This window comes from Euprymna scolopes, chromosome 15 (assembly GCF_053919585.1).
Source record: "Euprymna scolopes isolate OS-2025 chromosome 15, ASM5391958v1, whole genome shotgun sequence".
NCBI lineage: Eukaryota > Metazoa > Mollusca > Cephalopoda > Sepiida > Sepiolidae > Euprymna > Euprymna scolopes.
Genome location: NC_136496.1, coordinates 51,370,842 through 51,387,406, shown reverse-complemented (window position 1 = coordinate 51,387,406; position 16,565 = coordinate 51,370,842). Strand labels below are relative to the sequence as shown.

The window sequence follows — 16,565 nt, the reverse complement described above, 5'->3', positions numbered from 1 at the left end:
TTTGCGATCTGTTGTCGGACAAAAATTTGGCTGGTAAGAGGTCAAAATTCAACGATCTGACCTTTGAGAACTCTACCAAACTTCTCTGACAATTTTGGGTCTAAACACTTGAAATTTTAGATATAGGTTCCTTAGACATGGATCTAACTTAATAACTAGATGTGAGCCTAAGACAATAAATGTTAAAGTGACAGAATATGGGGTCAAAGTTAAAAAAAATTGACCTCGACGGTCTCTACCAAATTACTTACACAATTTCTGGTCTAAACATTTGAAATTTTACATAAAGGGTATTCAGAGATAGGGCAAGCTTTTTAATCGCTTTGGGCCGAATATTTTTAGTTACCAATATATAAATGTATGTATGTTTGCATGTGTGCCTAAAATTTTCGACAGATGCGACGGATTTTTACAAGATCAGTATCGTTTGGAAGTTCGCCCTTTCAGACGACAAATATCGAAAAATTGGCTAAAAACATTAATATTTTTACCTTCAACTGGGCACTTTTCTGCATTGTCTATTTTCTAACCTTAATTAAAACCTACGTCATTTCCGGTTTAGCGGTGGTCGTAACAGCTACTGCCACATTTTTTTTTTTTTTTTGCTCAACATACACCTCCAAACACCCGGGCAATGCCGGGCTGAAATACTAGTATAAAAGATAGATAGATAGATAGATAGATAGATATAGATATATATATATAAAAGTGAACGTATATCTCTGTCTGCCTGTGTGTGTGTGTATTTCTACATACATTTCCCTACGCAATAATTCTGTCAATATTACGTCTACAGACTCGAAATTTAATATACAGGGTACTGAGATTTGGGAAAATCTTTGTAAGCGGTTTTCGGCCAGAAATTTTACTGTTAAGTTGTCAAAGTTCAACAATTAGACTTTTGAGAACTATAACAAACTCCTCCGCCAGTTTTGGGTCTAAACAATTTAAATGTAAGATAAAGATTTCTTAGACAGGGATCTAACTTAATTACTTGATTTAAGCTCAAAAAATAAATGTTAATGTGGTCATAATAGGGATAAATGTTAAAGAAAACTTGACCTCTGCGGTCTCTACCAAATTACTCAGACAATTTCTGGTCTAAACATTTGAAATTTTACATAAAGGGTATTCAGAGAAAGGGAAAGCTTTTTAATCGTTTTGGGTCGAAAATTTGAGCTATCAATATATAAATGTATGTATGTATCTTTGTATGTCTGCCTAAAAATTTCGACAGAGGCAGCGGATTTTCACAAGATCAGTATCGTTTTTAAGTTCGACCCTTCAGACCACAAATACCGAAAAAATGGCTAAAAACATTAATTTCTTTACCCTCCAGTGGGCACTTTTCTACAAGGAGGGGTCGCTTTTTTCACCGATATTTTCGATAGTCATCCCCCTTTTCCGAATGTCTAGCCTTAATTTAAACCTACGTCAACCCCGGTTGTGTTTTCTTCGTAACAGTTAAGACGTAATGCTTTCCTGTCCTTTTCCTCCTTCGCGGTACGAGTTCGAGCCTTCCTTCCTACTATTACTTTTTTTTTATTTTGTTCCACACACACCTACAAACACCCGGGCAACGCCGGGCACCCACGCTAGTATCTATAAAAGTGAAATTGTCTGCGTGTGTGTCTGTCTGTGTACATTTCCCTACGCATAACTCTGCCAATGTTTGGTCTACAGACTCGAGATTTAACATAAAAGGTATTGAGATTTGTCAAAATCTTTTAAATTGGGTTTCGGTCAGAAATTTTGCTGTTAAGGGGTCAAAGTTCACCGATTTGGCCTTTTAGAACAGTACCAAACTTCTCCGCTAATTTTGGATCTAAACACTTGAAATTTTAGATTTGGTTTACTTGAACATTTTACTTATCATTTGATTTGAGCCCAAAATAATAAATGTTAAGGTGTCAAAATTGGGGCCAAAGTTCAGAAACATTTGATCTCTGCGGTCTCTAATAAATAAGACAGCCAAATTTTGGTCAGCACATTTGGAATTTTACATAAAGTGTATTCAGCCATAGGGCAAATTTTTAATGTTTTTTTCCTGAAAATTTGGCTTCCAAGGAGTCAGAGTTCAAAAGATTTTTTACCTTTGTGGTTTCTAGCAAACTATTCAGCCAGTTTTGGGTCTAAACTTTTGAAATTTTACATAAAGGGTATTCAGACAGTCGGCAAGCTTTTTAATCAGTTTTTGGGCGAACATTTGGCTGCCAAGAGGTCAAAGTTGAAAGAATTTACATTTGCAGATTCTGCCAAACTCCTCCGCCAGATTTGGGTCCAAGCACTTGAAATTTTAATGTAGGTTACTTGGATAATGGTTAACAATTTAATTTGATTTGAGCCCAAGACAGTAAATGTGATAGAGACAAAGTTTTTTAATTTAATTTTGGCCGAAAATTTGGCTGCCAAGAGGTTAAAGTTCAAAAGATTTGGCCTTTACGGTCTCTAGCAAACTATTCAGCAAATATTTGGTCTAAACGTTTGAAATTTTGCATAAAGTGTATTCAAACATGCAGCAAGCTTTTAAATTAGTTTTTAGGCGAGGGTTTGGCTCCTAAGAGGTCCAAGTTGAAAGAGTTGACCGTTTCAAACTCTATCAAACTCCTTCGCCAATTTTTTGTCTAAAAACTTGGACTTTTATATGTAGATTACTTGGACATGAGTCAAACTTTTTAATATATATATATCTATACATATGCACATAAAGTTATAAACAGTACATAGGGTCCAAGCAAAGCCGGACTGAACTGCTAATATATATATATATATATATATATATATATATATATATATATACACACATATATATATACACATATATATATACACACACATATATATATACACACATATATATATAGACAGAGATAGAGACAAAGAGAGGGAGACATAGAGAGAAAGAGAGATAGAGAGAGAGAGAAAGACAGACAGAGAGACAGAGATAGAGATAGAGAGTGAAAGAGAAAGGGAGTAAATTCATATTACTAACAAAACACCGAAGAATCTATTACAAACTGTTGCCAGATTTTCAAGCAATTCCGGAGAAATCGGAAATATATATTAAATCAAACAAATATATGAGTGTCAAATGAAATTATATATAAATATGTATGTATTCAAAAAATAAAATATGTATGTATTCAAAAAATAAAATATGTATGTATTCAAAAAATAAAATTTCAAATTATTTGTATAAAACTACACGTTGACGCACGATGTATATTGTTTGCTATCTTTTCATTCATTTAAAATGTTTCTTGTTTATTCATCATTTTGATTAAGATGCATATGTAGGATCGATCTTCACAACGTCAGCATCATATAACGCCGGAAGTTTCATATAAATATCTCCTATCACAATTTAATAAAATATCTTTACTTAATTGTATAATAATTATAATAAAAGTACAATGGTTTAGATTTTTGCGTATATACAATAGTATTCGTTAATCCCAATTATATTTGTATACTACATAATATTCATTTATTAGACACTTGAAAAGTACATATAAAAATAAACCATGTCGAGTTTGAATTTATATATATATATATATATATATATATATATATATATATATAAGCGTGAACTATTTTGAAATCTTGAAATTATTATCATTAATTAAATTTAAATTTATTATTTAGTATTAATGATATCTTTTTCACGTTTAATAGTAGTGAGATAACAAAAAAAGACATAAATTATAAAAATTATTATAGATGTATTTATAAATATATACGCACATATACCCACATGGAATTTGATAGAGAGAGAAAGAGAGAAAGACAAAAATATAAAATATACGAGTTATTTGGCAAAACAATTTTTTAATAAAATGTATTTATATTTTTCAGTATTCCTAAATCGGTCTTACTCCACTATGACCTGGAGGTTTTTTAATATTTTGCTTTTTCGTTTTCATAATATATATATATATATATATATATATATATATATATATATATATATATATATATATATATATATATTCATAATATATATATATTTTCGTTTTCATAATATATATATATATGTGTGTGTGTGTGTGTATAAGTATGTAAGTATATATATATGTATAAGTATGTAAGTATATGTAAGAGTAAGTATGTAAGTATTTAAGTATATAAGTATGTAAGTATATATATGTGTGTGTGTGTGCGCGCGTGCGTGTGTGTGTGTGTGCGCGCGTGCGCGTGTGTGTGTGTGGATAAAAAATCAATACGAAAAATATATAAATGTTTATATTTTTTCTGTATTTATTTTCACTTCGGATTTTACCATGCAATTTGGATGTGAATTTTTATATTCTTTTCATTAACGTCCCTTACTCTATGACATTTAAATAATTAAACAACGTTTAATTGTGATTTTCTATGGCGGCTCACTGACTTTAGAAAATAAGGTGTAAAGCTTTATAACTATTTGCTAATATTTTTTTCTGAAGAGCTGGAAGACATCGAAATCTAATAGGATAAGGAGTTATAATATTTCAGATGTATTCTTTGTCTTACATAGAATAATAAAAATCTTTTGATTTGAAATTTAAACATTTCACGTCATGAATTTTTAAATTTATTGAATGACTAAAATTTGATTTATTTGCCCTATCGTGTATATCGAACAATTTTTTTTTATTTAGGTGGGATAGTACTTATAGAATATTGCTGCCAATAATATCTTGTAAAATCATAGGATTCCGTACCAGTTTATTGTTAGATCATTTTTTCTGATGTATATATATATATATATATATATATATATATATATATATATATATATATATATATATATATATATATATATAACAAATTTATATTTTCCAGAGACAAATTAATCATAAAGTTTAACAAGGTTAATCCCTGAGTGTTTAATACCGAAGAAAGGAAACATATAATTCCTATTGGTTATTACACAAGCAATTATATGAAACTACATATTCATGAGTATATTTCGGTCAGCTATTTACTAGTAACTAGAGATTTCTTCGGGCGATTCTGCTTCTACGAAAGCTAAGTTCGAAATAAAAAATATCTGAGATTTTCACCGTCATAAGGAATTAATATCTGGAATTCTGTCACATGTTGTAAAACATAGGAATATGTTTCCCTCTTTATTACTATAATTCAACACAGACCATAATCCACAGCTCTGGTTTGTTTTCTTTACATAAAATTAGATTGTATTCTTTTGTTCCTTTTTTTTAAACAACATGCGACAGAACTTCCAGATATTAATTCCTTATGACGCTGAAGACCTCAGATATTTTCATTACAAACTTCGCTTTCGTATAAGCAGTACCGCCTGAAGAGGTCTCTAGTTAGTAGTAAATAGCTGACCGAAATACGATCATGAATGTGTAGCGACATATTCTCATTTAAAAACAAATAAAAATTGTGTATATATATATATATATATATATATATATATATATATATATATATATATATATATATATATATAACTTTAAAATATACTTAAAAATGGTTGTACACATATAAATTCCAAAACGAAGCTATATACATTTTGTTAATAAACTATGTATGCGTGTTAAAGTTGATTATGTTTTATATCAATAACATATAATTTGGATTATTAACATAAACATAAGAAAATTGTCATGTTTAATGTTTTATGACAAGAATAAATAACAAAGGTAGCTTATTGTCATAGTTTCATAAATATTCCACTGTCAGAAATGTCGTTATGTGATTTTTACATTATTATTCATCTGTACATGAAACTATTTAAAGGCACAAAAAATGTAATATGCTTTTGACATTGGATGTTCCGTATAACTCTAGGCAAATTGTTATATTATATATATATATATATATATATATATATATATATATATATATATATATATATATAGACGCACATATGTGTGTGTGTGTACTGGATTCACTCTTGAACTAATTAATGATCGTTACGAATTCTAGAACACAGCTGTTATTCATGAGGGTCAAAATTTGCGCTGCATTTTTCAATTTAATTAAATTAAATTTAATTTGATTTGATTCAATTTAATTTAATTAAATTTAATTTAATTTAATTTGATTAATGCAAAAAAGATGAAAGATTTTTATGAAAATCTGGATTGCTCAATTTTTATGAAATTTTAACAATATGTGTTAGACGTCAATAAATATTCCTCAAATGTCAGATTTTGTGGAGTTTTTAAATGTTTTTAGGAGCACAATATGGACAAAGGTTTCCATTGGAAAATGAAAATATGTTGAGTTTAAGGTTGAATTTGATCCATAGTCATTAGATTGATATTAAACAAGGTTCCCTGAGTTTCAATACATTTTAAGTCTCTTGAAACTTTAGCAATACAAATATTGAAATATTTTTTAGAATAAAAAGATTGGATATTTAATATAAATTTAAGTAAAGATTCTAGACAAGGGTCAGTATCATTATAATATGTTAATCTTGTTTAAGGGAACATGAACTTTGTGCAGAACTCTTGTTTGAGTAATTAATTTTAGATAATGAAAAAAAATAGCAAACCTGAAAAGGTCGGCTAATTCATATGATAACGAAAACTGAAGACCACCAGCGAGCCAAACGATAATATCCGTATATTATATTTATACGATAATAAATAATACATTTGGCTTCAGTTCTATGAGATTTCTGATGTTAATAAAACATTAAAGTTTCTTTTCGTTTAAGTTAAAATATTAGGTATTCTCACTATCTAACCAAAAGAATATCGCATTTTAAAGCTAACGGATGTAGAAGAGCGATTTAGCAAAACAGAACGCGAAGAACATACTTTTCTTTTTGGTTCTATTATTACAAATCAAAACTATAGATAGCACTACCTTTTTCTAGATTTCACATATTTATACAATAAATAATAAGTAAATAATGTCCCTTGGGTATACTATTAGAGTATGGCTTGCTATTGAAAGCGTAAGCCACACTCCCTCGCAAAGGAGGCACTTTTGTTTGATTGCAAACATAGTCCGATTAGTTCTGATGAAAATCCATCACGAATGCGGATACTGAAAGACATGGGGAAATAATACCCTTCCTTGTCGAAAGGCAATAAACCCTTTGAAATAAGGAGCTAATACTTTAGAGAATGGTCTCTCAGATAAAACATATCCCGCACGATTTCCAAAATTGTGGTTTATACTTAGGTAATACTATAACTTTTGCTAATTATAAGATACTTATTTCGATGCTGGCTGAAGTTGGCCACGTAATAATCTTGTCAGAGTCTTATTATTAATCCCAGTATTATCTTTGCGGATTTGTAAGACACTGCTGTGGTCGACAGAAAAGGCGGCTTTCGTTTATTTTTGATAGGTAAACATAAAATTAGCTTAGTTCAAACAATAATTTCCAAAGCGAACACAAACTGATCAAAATCATTTTCAGCATTATAAAATAAAAATGATTGATTTGAATTTGACACCAAATTTAATGTCAAAAACTAAATCATTTCTATTTAGCGTTGTATAGCTTTGCTTTTCCTATGTCGCATACAATTTTTAACGTAATTATTTATTTCTAGCGATGTTGTCTCTCTTCGTTATTGCAGATTTAAAGAAAGGCTAAATTGTATCGAAACATCACATGAGCATTTTCCATGTATTATGCATTTGCATTTATTTTTACGTTACTTTTCATATATATATATATATATATATATATATATATATATATATATAGAGAGAGAGAGAGAGAGAGAGAGAGAGAGAGAGAGAGAGGGCAGAGACAGAAAGAGATTGCGACACCAGATATATACATGTACGCTAGGTTAATTTGAAACGATGAGAAAAAGTAGGCGTGTAGGTAATCTATGCCAAAATATGTATAGAGATTAAACAGTGTTTACACATTAACACTCACACGCACACACACGCACGCACACACACACACACACACACATATATATGTATGTATATATATATATATATATATATATATATATACACATAACTTTTTGACGCGTTATTGCAGTTAACGATGAGAAGATTAGCTACAAGCAAATATATATACAATCATATATATATATATATATATATATATATATATATATATTATTAGCCTGCTACTTCCCCCTAAAATGTAACATAAACCTTTCTCTGAAGCTTACCTAGCACAAATATACATCTCTCTTTCTCTCTCTCTTTCTCTCTCTCTTTATCTCTCTCTCTCTCTCTCTCTCTCTCTCTCTATATATATATATATATATATATATATATATATATATATATATATATATATAATATATATAACATCTCAAAATCAACGTCTCCAAACTGATTATTTAGATAAGCGTTCAGAAACCAAGAGTAATAAGCACAGCATTCTTTAATTGTAGAAGGCACACATTTTCGTGCGGACAGGGTTCATAATAATACTAATAAATACTAATATATACATATATATATATATATATATATATATATATATATATAAACCTGTGTGTGCGTATTTACGTGTGTGTGCAGCTATGCATCTCTGCATAGTTTATTAAGCATATGCAAATGTATATATCATCGAGTATATTTATGATGATTAATAGAGCTCTTAAATACGCGATTATCTGACGATTGAAAAAAATACGTTCGTGTGTGTATTCTGTATTTGAACCTTTCATCTAATTCGTGCCTTTTCAAACAAACGTATTGAACAAGGCTACTGAAGTATATTACATAAAACAGTAATATATGTGAATACAAAATGTTCGTATAATATTCGACAAAATATAGGTATGCCGACACATTACAATCAAATCACTTTATGTCGAATTATAAGTCTATTATTTGAAAGAATTCGTCATAAATGAGTTCAAATTTTAGTAGATTAAAATTGAAAAAAACATAAACCATGAATAGAAGGAACGGAAAGTACAAAAAAAGATAATTTATCTTTCTTAGTAGTTTCATAAATAGTTATGTGTTCTTATTTTTTTTTTTTTTTGTGCAAGAAACACACAAAAAATTAATAGGGAAAACAACTTTAGGAATCTGACGCAATAGTTTCTATTTCAATACATCATCAATAGGTTAAGTACAATGTGAAATGTATATTCCTAAGAATTTTATTTTTGTGTATATTAATATAGTATTCATCTGTATTCATATAGTACTCATATAGTACTCATATAGTATTCATATAATATAAATATAGTATTAATATAGTATACATATAGTATTCATATATATAAATATAGTATTAATATAGTATACATATAGTATTCATAGTAAAAACCTTTTTTCTATTTAGTTATTTATTTGCTTTCCCACTGAGCAAATTAGGTACAAGGCCGTTTTTTAATGTGGAGAGTGAGAGGAGGGGAGGGGTACCAGTTCCCCCGAGAGGGAACTGGATAGTTATAATTGGTATGAAGGGGTTCCCCTAAATTGACCAAAACGCATTGCTATAGGAGCAATGCCCCATATATTACTTTGCCGAAACAGATACTACACTTTGAAAACAGAAAAAAGATCTTGGCCCGAAGGACAAGGAGAAAAAAGGCGAACCCTTTTCTATTTATTTAAAAAGAAAAGCAAAAGATTGAACTAAATTTGCATATTCTTCTAAACATTCATTTTAATTAATTCTCTACTTGTTTTTCCGCTTTTCTAATGGGATGATCATCTTTAGTTAACTATTATGTGTAATTATATTCATTAAGATATTCTGCATGATTTATACTTGCGTAGTATTTGCGTAAAAAGGTTAGAGGAAACACAAACCTCGTTCTATATATATTTACGTATACGTATATATATATTTGTTTTTAAAAATTTGATTACCAAACTCCTCTGTCAGTTTTTGGTCTACATACATGAACTTAATATATAGGGTATTCGAACGCATGCGAAACTTTATATATGTGTTTTAGCCGGGAACAATCGGTGGAAATTAAAGAAATATACTTTGATAGGTGAAGGTCGAACGACGGCATTGCGAATATGCATGCGTAACGTAATAGTCCATGTTTTGATTTTTAGCCTTGCAACAAACATATCTTCAAGCTCAGGTATTAATATCAAAGGAAAAAGTAAATGGAAAGCTAAACGTTTTGGTTTCAATATATATATATATATATATATATATATATATATATATATATATATATATATATATATATATAGTGTGTGTGTGTGTGTATGTGTGTGCGTGCGCACGCGCGTGTGGTATGTGTATAGATTAAAACCAGCTAAAGTAATATATTTGACTGACTGTCTTAAACACACAATCTTTTCTTTAAATTTAATTTTTATTTGTGAATCATATTTAACCATAAATCAATTATACTATATCTGGAAAAATATTTCATACATATATATGCATATATGTATTAAGAGTATATGTGTGTGATTTGTCAAAAATGTATATCTGTATACAAGCATTTTCATATAAATAATCTACACAGATATTTGTTTATTTAAGAATGTCTATATTTGTGTGCTTGTGTATAAGAGATTTAAATTTACTTAAATATATAACATGACACGCATATATACGCTAATACATTATGTATATACATATACTCCTATAAATTGTTTTTTTTTTGTACTGATATTAAAAATAAAAACCTTTTTTTCTATTTATATAAAAAGAAAATACGACTTTGTTATATATGGTTTGTGAGAGTACATTCATCTCCAAAAAATCTAGATAATTAAACATTCATTTTAATTAATTCCCTATTAGTTTTTTTCGGTTTTCTGATCGGATGATCATCTTTAGTTAACTATTACGTGTAATTATATTCATGCACATATACTACATGATTTAGACTTGCATAGTTTTTGCGTAAAAAGGTTATAGTAAACGCAAACGTCTTTCTATATATAGTTTGTATGCGTATATATATATTTGTTTTAAACAATTTGTCTACTAAACTCGTCTATCAGTTTTTGGTCTACATACATGAAACTTTATATATAGGGTATTCGGACCCACGTGAAACTTTATATTTAGATTTTAGTCGGGGACAATCGATGCAAAAATGTGAAAATTAAAGAAATGTAATTTGCGAGGTGAAGGTCGAACGACGGTGTTACGAATATGCATGCGTAACGTAATAGCTATTGTTTCATGTTTTAATTTTTAGCCTTGCAAAACATATCTTCATTGCTCAGGCATTAACGTCAAAGGAAAAAAGTAAATCGAAAGCTAAACGTTTTGGTTTCGATTCTCAGTCATTTTTCTTTTTTTAACTTTTTAAATCATTACTATATATCGTGTTCAATATAATATGATAATGAATACAAAATCTGATAATGATATCAAAATATCATATTTAAGCACATTTTACGACCGGACAATGCTGGCGACATTCTAACATATATATATATATATATATATATATATATATATATATGTGTGTGTGTGTGTGTGTGTGTGTGTGTGTGTGTGTGTGTGTGTCTGTCTGTCTGTGCGTGTGTGTCTCTGTGTGCGCACACGCGTGGTTATATGTAACACATTTATCAAGAAGATCCTACAGTTATTTATGACAACTATGATAGAGTTTGTGTGATTGACTTCAGGAATAACGTCACTAATATTATATTGTTGAAAAGGGCTATAAATCTACAATGTATCCTCACTCAGAAACGAGTAAAATAGCAATATACGTATAAGTAATCTCATCAAATTAATTCTTTGTAAATTATATTTAATTATTTTATAACCTGAAAGGATGATATGCCGTGAAACTTTACAATTTTATAAAAATGCTCAGTGGTGTTTACTTTACAAATGCAAGCGTGACTTATAGTGTTAAATATTTTTCATGTAAGAAGACTTTATAGCGCCAATGTTTTGGTGTAGTTGGGAAAATAAATGGTTGCTTATCATGACATCCATCGTTTAGGATTTGAGATTGGCTTTCATTTCAGAATGAAGCAGAAAAATCAAAGGAGGCAAATAGAAAGATAATCGAAACAAGAAGAAAAGGATCGACTCACCCGATCACGTAAAGTCAGCGGATTTGGGTCCATAATTGTAAACGATGGCGACAGAAACCAAGTGACAATGACGGGAGAAGTGTCGATAAAAAAAGAAATCTAAATGAAAATGTATTGACGGCGGCGGTGGTGGTGGCAACGATGATTATGGTGGTCAAACCTAGCAACTAGAAGGCTGGTAGATAAATTATTTTAGATAGGATTTTTTTAGCTTGATGCATATATATATATATATATATATATATATATATATATATATATATATATATATATATATATATAAGGGTGGAAATTTTCTATGTGTACGCGTGTTATGTCATATTTTTTCAAACCCTGGAGACAGAGAGCAATCGATTTGAAGAATATGGTCAGGGAAATTAGACGGACACTTTTCTGTGGGAGCAACGGCTTTGGTGAGAGCGTATTTCTTTTTAACCAAAAACCTTTCGTTAATTCGGTTGGAGAATAACAGAAGGGCGCAAATAACATCTGAAAATAACACAAATCCGAAATCACTCAACTTTTTCCTTCATTTAAATTGATGCAGTTTTTAGCATTTTTAGATATTAGATTTTTAACAACTGAAAGACAAGATCAAGAAGTGAAAATTCTTAGGCAAAACGATAAGAATTAAAAGGAACGATTGAAATGTTTCTATATTTTCCAGATTGTTAAATGGTAAACTCCTGCATTTGGTCATCCAACAGCTGTCCCGCTCGCTCTCTCTTTCTTATCAACATTTGTTCCCCTTTTTCTTTCCCTTCTTTGTCGAAAACTCAACTCTTTATAGATTGCTTTTTCATATATATATATATATATATATATATATATATATATATATATATATATATATATATATTCAATAATTCTGCTTTCTATCGTGGAATCTAATTCGTTATTTCTATTTTTCTGTCACTGAGTATGGATAAATCCGTTTGGAATTAAAATGTATTCCTTCATCATTTTCCGTCTTTGAATTGGTGTTCATATTTTATAGTTTCACTTCGAAAAATGAAAGACGGTGTTCCTTTCGAATCGCTTCTTCCCATCGATAACCTCGCCAATTTATCAAAACATTCCAGTTCTTTCCGATTCCCCCCCTGTATCACTCGTCTTATTTTTTTTTTATTTTTACTTCGGATCCCAAATTCTTCCATATATTCTTTCAACATTTATTTGGTTTTGTTTACAAGTTGTAACCAACATATGCATGTGGGTCTGTTCTTAGAATTGTCTTAATTACTGATTTAGCCAACCGTGTATCTGACCATCACTCCGACAAATCAGAGGCTATCCACACCTTTAGCCTCTTTCTGTCTTTCACGCGGCGCGTACATTTCTTCAAGTTTTTATCCGTCTGATCCAAAAAAGAATATTTAGAGATTCCACTTGATGCTGAGTCTGATACTGGAATGGTTATTTATCTATTTTTTCTTTAACTTTTAGGATATTCCACTTCTAATATACAATTTGTTTTCTTCCTGGACCCTTGACAAGTATACATACATATGTACATATATACACAGTTATCAATCTATCTATATAGTTATATGTGTGTGTATTTATGTACGTCTAGATATATAAATGAATGCGTGTATGCGTGTACATATATGTGTGTGTATATTTTACCCAAAGTGTATTCATGAGACTAACATTTTGCATTTTGAGTTGGATTACCTGTCCACCGTAGGCTCTCCCATCATCGCTCTAGCCGAGAGTGGGTTAGAATCTCCTCCCGTAGCGGCGGGTACAGCAGTGGGTGATAGCAGCAGTGAAAGTATAACAACTACAGCCAGGTGCGGTGCTAGTAGAATGGGAAGCGGCAACCCTCTTCGCGGAACACTATCACTAGTAAGGCTGGTGATGATGATGATGATGATGATGATGATGATGATGATGATGATGATGATGATGATGATGATGATGATGATGATGATGATCTTGCTAGTCGGAACAGTAATTACAATCTTTGTAAAAAAAACTGCAGTCGGCAGATTTACTAATAGTCAGAATAGTATCAGTATCAGTAGTAGTAATAATAGTAATAGTAACAGCAGTAGTAGTTTTTGGACTTGCGGCAGAGACATTAACATGCTGTGACTGTGTATTGGAGTAATATATATATATATATATATATATATATATATATATATATATATATATATATATATATATAAGTGCACGCGCGTGCAACAATCTCCCTTCCTTTTTGGTATATTTTAATTTATTTATTTATTGTCCTCCTATTTAATTTTGTTTTTCCGTTTTCCTCTCCTTTCTCTGTATATCATTTTCCTTTTTCTTTTTCGCCTATACTCTTTCTTTTTTCTCTTCCTTTCTCGCGTCTCTTTCAATCTTTTCCTTTATCTCTCTTTTTCTAAAACTCTCTTTCTTCCAACTTCCCTTTACCTTTATATAATTTTCTCTTCTTTTTCCCCTATTTTTTCAATTTTTCCTCTTTTTCATTTCGTTTTTTCTCTTTCTCCCTGTTTATATTAATTAAAAAAAAGACGAAGAATATTACGTTTATGATGAAAAGTGACGGAAGGTCTCTAATTTAATATGAACACAAGAAAAGGAAACAATTATGAAAATTCGTGGAAAGAGTGAAACACTTGACTTACAAATACGGAAATAGAAAGAAATGAGAGGGAAAGGAAAGAAAATAAGGGCGTGAAAACCGTATGTGAAAATAAGTGAGTACCCGGCAAGTTCAAAGATAGAATATAAAAGACAGAACGGACGAACGTTAGAAAGAAGGAAAGAGACTTTAAAAGAACAAACAAAAATAAAGAATAAAAGAACGAAGAAAAAATTGGAAAAGACACATGACAAATGAATGGACTATTTAGCAAAGAGAAAAATCAAACAAGCCATTTATATATATATATATATATATATATATATATATATATATATATATATATATATGAAAGTGAAAATGTGTGTGTGAGAAAGAACACTTGAAATTAATATATAGGGTATTTAGGCATGTGGAAAACGTTTTAATCGGTTTTCATCCGGAAAAGGGCTACTATGGAGTCAAAACTGAAAAATTAGTAGGTGAGAGGAAGGGGGTCTTTGAATTTTAATCTGTTTGTCAACTGTTTCACGAATACGCATGTAAAGAAAACACTCTGTAAACATCTGTCAAGCTAGTTCAATCATTATCGTATTTGATTCACTGTCTTTCGGGTTTGGTTTCGATCTGAGCTCGAGGATTTTTTTTTTTTTTACTTACAAGAAATGAACTGTTTAGAACAAAACAATACTCGCATGCACATGTGGCAGTTTGTGTATTTATTAAAATATGATATTTATGCGTATATTACGACCGGGCAATTCCGGACGGCCTTCTATAAAATACTATACAAGTGAAAATGTGTATAAGGACATTTCTCTATATGTATACACAACAAATTTTAGATCTACAGACTTGAAATTTGGTATATATATATATATATATATATATATATATATATATATATATATATATATATATATTCAGTCATGTGAAAAACTTGGTGTTCATCTGGGAAAAAAAGTCTATTAAAATGTGAAAATTGAAAAATTGATATGTGATGTTATGGATTTTTATCTGTTTGTTAACTTTTTCAATGGTGCACATGCGTGAATCGTTCACATGACAGATTACTTATGTTTGAAAACCCACTTTAAAATTGTGTCAGACTAGGCTAATGGTTATCGTACTTGACTCACTGTCTTTAGGTTTTTGTGTTGATCTCATGCCGAGTATTTTTTTTACCTACAAGAAGTGAACTTTCCAGAAAAACATAATACTCGGTTCTATCGTGTATTTACTTCATTTTTTAAAGGAATTTAACGTCACGGTTAACACGTACTGTATTTCTGCGTATACCAAATAAGAATTTTGCATTAATTAAAATATGATATTTATGCGGCGTATTTTACAACCGGACAACGCCGGAAGGCCTGATAGTATATATATATATATATATATATATATATATATATATATATATATATATATTTATAGATATATATATATATATAAATATGCATAATATATATATGTATATATATGCATAATACATATTCATAATAAATAGTAAATAGTAAATAAATACCTAATATATGTGTATACATATATATATATATATATATATATATATATATATATATATATATATATATATATATATCAGTACTTGTGTGCATGAAGAATAACAAGAAGAAGAACAAGAAGGGGAAAAAGTAGGAGAAATTACAGGTAAAAAATAATGAAATCCAAAGAAATGAGTGGAGAAACTAGAATGATATAATCGTGGAAAGATGAAAATGACAGCGAGCTATAGATTGATAGATATAAATGGAGTGATTAATAGAATTGGGTGCGGGTGATAGAGAATGAAATAAATTTTAATGAATCAAACAATGAAAGGGAGAGAAAGCAAAAAGAAGGAAAAACTCAACCAAATATTTAAACATGTGTACTGTTATTCTTATTCTTTGATGATCGGTAATCTGAGGAACGAAGTGCAAAGGGATAGAGAAGGAGCAATACGGCGCCAATAAAGATTGAAACGTCGTTGTTATATAGATGGCACGTTAATAGCATCAAAATGGTGTTACAGTCA

The 16,565-nt window shown here is 29.7% G+C and overlaps 1 long non-coding RNA gene across 1 annotated transcript in view; it reads right to left on the bottom strand.

Annotated features, from left to right (window-relative positions):
• Positions 1 to 12,174, bottom strand: part of LOC145293825 (uncharacterized) — a 574,943-nt gene extending 562,769 nt beyond the window's left edge. Inside the window, exon 1 of the long non-coding RNA XR_013869775.1 lies at positions 11,947 to 12,174. This is a non-coding gene — a long non-coding RNA (uncharacterized LOC145293825). The remainder of the gene's footprint in view (positions 1 to 11,946) is intronic.
• Positions 12,175 to 16,565: the final 4,391 nt, after the last annotated feature.